At 41.5% G+C, this 7,692-nt stretch overlaps 1 pseudogene across 1 annotated transcript; it reads right to left on the reverse strand.

Moving 5' to 3' along the window:
* Positions 1-6,371: 6,371 nt before the first annotated feature.
* Positions 6,372-7,140, reverse strand: LOC308290278 (pre-miRNA 5'-monophosphate methyltransferase-like; annotated as a pseudogene). The gene has a single exon. The product of its transcript is annotated as a pre-miRNA 5'-monophosphate methyltransferase-like (transcript).
* Between the last annotated feature and the right edge of the window lie 552 nt (positions 7,141-7,692).

The following is a 7,692-nucleotide window of genomic DNA, read 5'->3' on the forward strand; positions in this document are numbered from 1 at the left end:
TGATTTTAACATTTTCATGAAATGCCATCTTGTTGAAACGTTGACAAACTCACCATTCTGGATGTCTTTTGGTGTGACACCTTTTCTTTAAAAAAAGCTTAAGTTATTTGAAGTTTTGGTCATATTTCCATGTAGATCTAGGCTGCTTTGTTATAGCTAGCATGCTGTTAGCATGCTAATGTGTACATAGTAGCCTCAAGGTAAACCTAAATGGAGAAAACAGTAATATGGTGTGACACTTAATCATATGGTGTGACATGTCTGCTTGTCACACCATATGACTTGACTGTCACACCATATGATTTATACTGTATTTATCTACAGATATAACAACAAATAACAAAGTTCCATGTTTCTTTTGTACATTTAAACATTTGTTTTAAACATTTTTACATAAAATGTAATTTAGCTTCATTCAGTGATACTTCAAATTCATCAGACAGAGCAGAAACCCCTTCACAGAAACCTTAACATATTGTTTCAATCTAAACAATATTTTCTCTTTGTCTTAAACTATACATTCCATTTTCTTTTGTCAGCTGGAAAATGACAAGTGCTGAGAGAACGAGAAAGTACAGGGAGAAACTAAACAATGACCCAGCAAGGAGAGAGGAGCCAAAGGGGCGAGACTGCATTTTCTACGAAGAGCAGGAGGTTGTCTGTGGCATAGCAGAACCGCAACAAGGCAGCCGGTTTGCTACCCTCACCAAATACGACTGGCTGATGTACAATACAGTCTAAATGTATAATCTAATCTGATCTAATACTTTTGTACTTTGACTCACTGGACTGGACAGTGGACAGTGTTAAGGTAGGACCAGAGACAAAACTAGCGAAAATAGCTGATCTACAAGCTCTCAACACGTTGTGCTGCGAGAGCTTGTAGATCAGCTATTTTCAGAGTTGCGCAACCCAGCACTCTTTAGCTAGTGGAGATGTGGTGTAATGTCATGATTCCTAATTACATTTGTTCAACACAAAATGCTGTGTTCAAGTTCAGGAGACTTCGGAAAAAAGCAATTTACCTGAATGCTGAGTTCTGTTTCCACTAATTGGTGTTAATAAAATGTTGCCTTCAATGCCTTGGCTCCAAGTGTGGCTATGCGCCTTATTGTCCCTTTAGGATCCTTCTGCCGTGGGCCGGCAGAAGACTTAGGTGTGCGTAGCATTCCTGTGCACATCCTCATCATCCATCTACTACTACAATTCTTTCTTATCCCATGTTAAAGCCCTACAATAATATCCTGTTCAGAAATATTAAGGCCATGTTATCCTGGGTAATTGTTTAATCAATCAGTAAAGTTCAGTACTCACTAATAGGTAGGTTAAAACACAGTTTGCTTTGACACATGAAGATATGATCATACGGTGTGACACTAAATCATTTGGTGTGACATTCCAAATAGTGAGAAATCATACCTTTATTAATGATTAAACCAAAAAAATGTTTATGGATTACATAGAGAATATTATCAGGAAGAGTCACAAATATTTGTGTAATTTTAGAGAAAGTTTTGACAGAATACATTTAAAATATGTTGTAAGATCATGAACATGGGCCTCACACAGAGTGTCGATTATGAAAAAAATATACAGATATAATTAATTTTCAAAAAACTATAGTGGATCACTGGTTAGTTATGATAAAGGACTTTGATAAAGTGAGTAACTTAAGAAAGATGTACTCCATTTTCATTTTATGAACAATTATTTTCATGTCACACCATATGACGATTTTAGGCACAAGTACAACAAACTGCTGAATAAAGTCTGATTCCAATAAAATATCTAAAAACAAAATGTATTTCCATAAGGTTGAGAGTGAGTAGAACAAAAGTAAATAACTTTTATGCCTGCAATTTAAAGTTTTTTTAAAAACACATTTTTTGGGGCGTCACGTCACTGACCCACATACATACATACATACATACATACATACATACAATTCAATTCAAAGGAGCTTTATTGGCATGAGAAAACATACGTTTACATTGCCAAAGCAAATGTCACAAATACAAGTTGAAAATGGGGAACATATATACATTGGGAGGGGGTACAGCATTGTGTAAACATACATTAATAGGCCTACATACATACAGTACATACATACATACATACATACATACATACATACATACATACTGGTACATACATACATACATACATACATACATACATACATACATACATGAATGGGCCTACATACATACAGTACATACCGGTACATACATACATGCATGCATGCATACATACATACATACATACATACATACATACATACATACATACATACATATACATGCATGAAGTGCTGCATGTCTGTCAATGGGGGGCGCTCTCCATTCAGACATGCTGCCATTCAGACTGAATGGGGGGGATGATGCACCCCTGACAATGCCTCAGAGTTGTTCAATCACGGTCTCAACACACTGGGAGTGTTTATTTGATGTCTTTAATTCAGTGGTTCTCCCAACTGTATTTGACTGCATCTGAAAAGGTTTGTGCTACGGACCCTCATAAGAGAAGAAAGACAAAAAGAAAATGTACTCCTTATTTTTGGATGGACTGTTTTAAAAAAGTTGCAGATCTACAATGCGATTTGCGTCTTTGCTATAATAACTGGTTTAGCTGGGACCCCCTAGAACCCCTTCAAGGCCCCTGGGGGTCCCCGGACCCTCCTCTGATAACCGCTGGCGCTGTATTACTTTGCATTAATTTAAACTGCCGTTTGTGTCATAGCCTACCTACATCCACACATAACCCAAATATTATGAGGCAATAAAGTGATTTTCGAGACAAGAGCGATTCTTCACTGCAAGTCAAACAATGAACCTGTATTAATGAGCCTCTGACAAATCAATAGTTTGATAAAGCAATGAGCCACTAGAGGTCGCTGATTACCTTGTATTTTATAATCAGTGGTGGAAAAGTACATATATCAAGTATCAGTAAAAGTATGGAATTAAAAAGAAATACTTGAGTAAAAGTATGAAAGTGTTAGGTACTCAAAGAACAAAAAGTAAATTACAAAAAATAAAAATGTAAATGTAAAATAGCAGATCTACAAGCTGACAAGGCATCGTGCTGTGAGATTGTAGAACTGCTATTTTCAAATAGCCACGGTATGAAATAGTTATTGGCCTACTGGCCGTGACCGCAAGCAATTCGATGCTGATCAGTCCAGCAGTTTTGCGGGATTATCTCCCTAAAAGCAGGCAGACAGAAAGAAAGACAGATCCAAATAAAAGGAAAGCTAATGTGAAGTGAGAGGTGCAATTTATGACTTGATTTCATTTAGAGCCCCGGCAAAGCTTGGCCAGTGTGACCCTGGGCGTACCACAAACATTGGACAAAGCTCAATAAAATAAAAACATATGATAATCATAATTAATAATAATAATGATAAAAGGATCTGAAACGTCCTCAAATAAGTGTGTTGAACCTGGCTGTGCCCAAATATGCCCAAACATGGAGATGAGTGATGTCATGGTGATGACATTATCGTATGTGAATCTGCTGAGTTCAAAACTCACTTGAACAAATACAATATTGTGTACAAATCACAACTTGTATGAACACACATCATCTGTATCTTCCAACGAAAGCCATCATGCTTATTTTCATCATCTTCTCATCGTCTCAATCATCAGATTCTTCTAAGGTTCAACCTCGTTGTCGGAGGATTGTTGGTTGCTGTTGGTAGCCATGACTTCCAGTTCCCACCTGATGTCATGTGGGAGTCCCGACTGCTCCAGACCGTACTGAGTAACTGCTAGCTTGCATAACGTCTTCAGACTAGGACTTAAATCTAGGTAGTACAGATCACCGGATGTGTTGTATGCTCCAAAGATGATGGTACGATCTCCCATATAACAGCAAATCTTAGTCATCATACCTTGTCCTTTCCCCTTGGGCTCAACCTTCTTCCAGGAGAAGGTCCCTGGATTCAATTTCCACAGATCGTTCAAGTACTGGTTCGCGTTGCAGCCGCCAAATATGTACAGCTCTTCATTGTAGGCAAAAGCTGAATGACCTGCTCGTCCTTCTGGAAGAAGTTGTACCAAAGGTGTACTTAGCCAGCAGTTGATCTCTGTGTCAAAAACTGTGATGTTGTTGTAGAAGAACCCCTCGCCCCCATAGCCCCCAAATACAAACATCTCTGTCCCAATGATGGTGGCAGAGTGACCCGATGAAACAGGCGGTGGAGTGCCCCTGGTGGTAATTAAAGACCAGAACATTGTGGTGGTGTCCAACTTGTAGATGTCATTATAGTATCCAGTCACTATGTTGTATCCTCCATAGATATACAGGACCTTCCCCAATACACAGGCTGAGTGGTAGAACCTCTCCTCTGGAACAGTCCCGGAAACATTGGGCTTGGACCATCTGTGAGTGTGGACATGAAATGCATAAAGAATGTTGCAGTATGGAGAACCTCCCCAGATGTAGATGATATCCTCTATGAGCACAGCTGTGTGGCCGTAGCGCCTGGAGGGCACATCAAGTGGACGTTCACTTCCGGTTCTCACTGGAGTTAACTTCATCCAGCGCAAAGACAGTGTGTTGAAGATGTGCACCTCAAACTGATCATTGTTGTTCCGGTCACTGTCTCCTCCAAAGCAGTACAGCTTGTGTCCGACTACCACAGCAGCATGGAAGTAATTTGATTGTCCACCTTTCAGATGTACCGTCCAGTGAAACATTCCACACCCCAGCACCAATGTGAATCAGTGGAACTGATTTACAGAGGAAGGTGTTAGAAGGCAGATCAGTTTGTGTTGATAAAAGATGCCAAATGACATTTTGTTTGTTGGACAATCCATTTTAAAGGGCAATTACATGATTGTGATGACAATGTTGTGACGTCATTGCGTGATGATGTCTTATGACATCACAGTGTTGCATTGGTGTCTTCTTCTGTAGCAATCCCACTTCATATGTTCCATAATTAGTGTGGTTGCCAGTAGGGCAACCAGATTATCGTTCTAGTCCGGAACACAAACATTGCGTAAACATAGCCAATCAGGAAGCAGCAAAAACTATTATGGTCAACATAGCCAATCAGGAGGCATCATTCTCTGTGATTTCACCATTATAGAGTAAGTCATTGGGGGAGTGGTAGTTTGATGACTTGTCAAGAACCCACACTCATAATTCCCCAAATTGCATCCTACTAGTTCATACGTCTCTCCAGTTCATGAACTCTGCACTGCAATGCAGTTCCTGTTGCATCCTTCAACCCAGGAACAAAAAGGAATATTGTCATTTGTCCTTAGTTCTGGGGCTCATTGTAAGAAAGGAAATGTACAGAATACACAGTAACACACCTGTCACACATTTTGCTAGCTTGAGTGCAAAAGATAATGGAGAACTTAACATATTTTATTACAAACTAGTCCATACTGTATCTGGACAACAGTATCCTTTTTATTTGTAAATAAATACTGATAACAAGAGGTTCAGGCTGCATATCCGACTAATATGCCCATATAAGGAGATCTCTGTATCTGTCAGTCTGTATCCCTTTCATGCCCTTTAGATTTGTCTCTGTCAGCTGACAGAGACAAGAACTAGTTCTTGTCACTTTCATGCCCAAAAATGGAGATCATTATATGCCCATATATGGGCATGCTGATATGCCCATTATGTGGGAATACATGTGCTAATAAAAAGTATTTACTTGCGCCAGCAGAGAGCGCAAGTTCTTTGTTTCTGTGGCGGAAGCTGTGCGTCTGTGTTTACACCGTAGCCAATCAGAGAGGGGCTTTCCAAACCGTAGCCATTGAGGGACCAGCAGTCCTGGTGAAGTGACATCAACAAGTCTGACCTGATATAAATAATAAGGAAATTGTGATATTGTCTGGAAAGCCAAATTGTCATGTGAAGCTTGACAAATCCTCAGCTAGCACCACTCCCCCATTGAACTCTATGGACTTACTCTATAATGTAATGTTGATGTCACCAAGAATGCTGCTTCCTGATTGGCTAGAAGTTTATTTACGGTAGAAAGAAAGAAAGAAAGAAAGAAAGAAAGAAAGAAAGAAAGTAGTACTATAGTGTTGCCCCTGTTGGGCAACTACACTAATTAGCTAAAATATATGTCAGTCAGTCAGTCTGTCTTTGTGTCAGTCTTTGTTTACATCATCCAATGGGAAAACCCTTGAAATAACACAGAGTGATGTCATCGACTGGGTGATGACGTCACCATCATCACCATCAACAGCCAATGAGGGACCAGCAATCTTGGTGACATCACCATCAACGAGTGCGGCCTGATATAAATTACAAGGTGCACTCTGTTGGATTTATGCCCGTACTGTAAAAAAAATGAACGAGGAACAGCTCCCCACTACGAAGTATAACATATGAGTTTACTTCCGTTTGAATAGCAATAGCCTTCGTTCCCATGTGGTGTTGCCAAAGCTCTGCGTGAGCTCCATGCCACAGCAGCTCTCTAGATGTGCGCGGGCGTGCTCCGCCATGTCCCCGCGGATCTTCAGCGTCTTGAAGTGGTCAAACTGTGAGCGGCCCAGTTTCCTGAGCCGCCGGGCCGCAGAGCGGTAGCACTTCCAGGGCTGGGCCTCCAGGAGGAGATGCTCGCTGATGGAAGCGAGGCGAGACAGCAGCTCCAGCAGGGCTTTGTCGCCGTGGTTCAGGTGGACCCACATCCAGGCACAGGCACACGTGGAAGCGGGAGCATCGATGCTGTTCTGCGTAGCGCAGTAGACGGCTCTGGCTGTCGTCCTCGGTGATGTCGAGGTGGACGAAGGAGATGTTCTGAGGCAGGGGATTGGTTTGTTCAGCCCGTTGGATAAGCTTCTCGTCCAGATCGAAGCCCAAGATGTGAAGAAGATGACTGCCCTCTGCTTGTGTCTCTCCTTCAGACGAGGCCTTCTGCAGGTGTTCGTATAGGGCCACACTCAGTTCCCCCGAATTACATCCCACGTCCAGGATCAGTGTGGGTTGATGGCTGGCGTTGTAGCCCAGATCCTGCAGGAGTGTCACGGGGATAAGATGCAGACGGTTCTCGGGTGGATTAAATGTGTAATAGTTTATGAAGTTGCCATAAGGTGCAGCACCTGGATCATCTTTATCGTCAAGTTCTTCTTTGCATGAATCCTCTGTTTCGCATGCTGCCATCTCCGTGTGCATCATCAAAATAGTTCTGTGTAGGAACAAACGACCATCTTCTTTCGTGTATCAGCGTCCTTGACGATTGGGTGCTGACATTCGTTTCACAAGATTTTCTTGTTAATTGCAGTCCATCGATTTGGCAAGATTAGACACACAAACACAGAGACTCTCTTATGGCTAGCCTATTGCAGAGAAGAACTGTAAAAAAAATATTGAGGAAAATATTGAAAAAATATTGAGAAATACTGTTCCTACGAAACAGTGTGGGCTCGCTCGTGACTATATTCTGCAGCGTGCTAACTGTCATGTGAAGCTCAACCAATACTCCAGCTAACACCACTCCCAGATTTCTTTTCCACCAATTGCGCTTCATTGGCTAACGGAACACGATATGCGGCGGAAATAATGACGAAACCATAGTGTTTTTTTTTTATCTATCTATAAATGCGAGAAGTCTCTGCGTGTCTGTCTGTCTGTGTGTCTGTAATCCGCGTATCTCGAGAACCGTTCGTCCCACCGGCTTCAGATTCGGCACGCGCGTTCCCCGCCGCGGCACGG

Source organism: Nannobrachium achirus, assembly GCF_963921795.1.
Source record: "Nannobrachium achirus genome assembly, chromosome: 8".
NCBI classification, from domain to species: Eukaryota; Metazoa; Chordata; class Actinopteri; order Myctophiformes; family Myctophidae; genus Nannobrachium; species Nannobrachium achirus.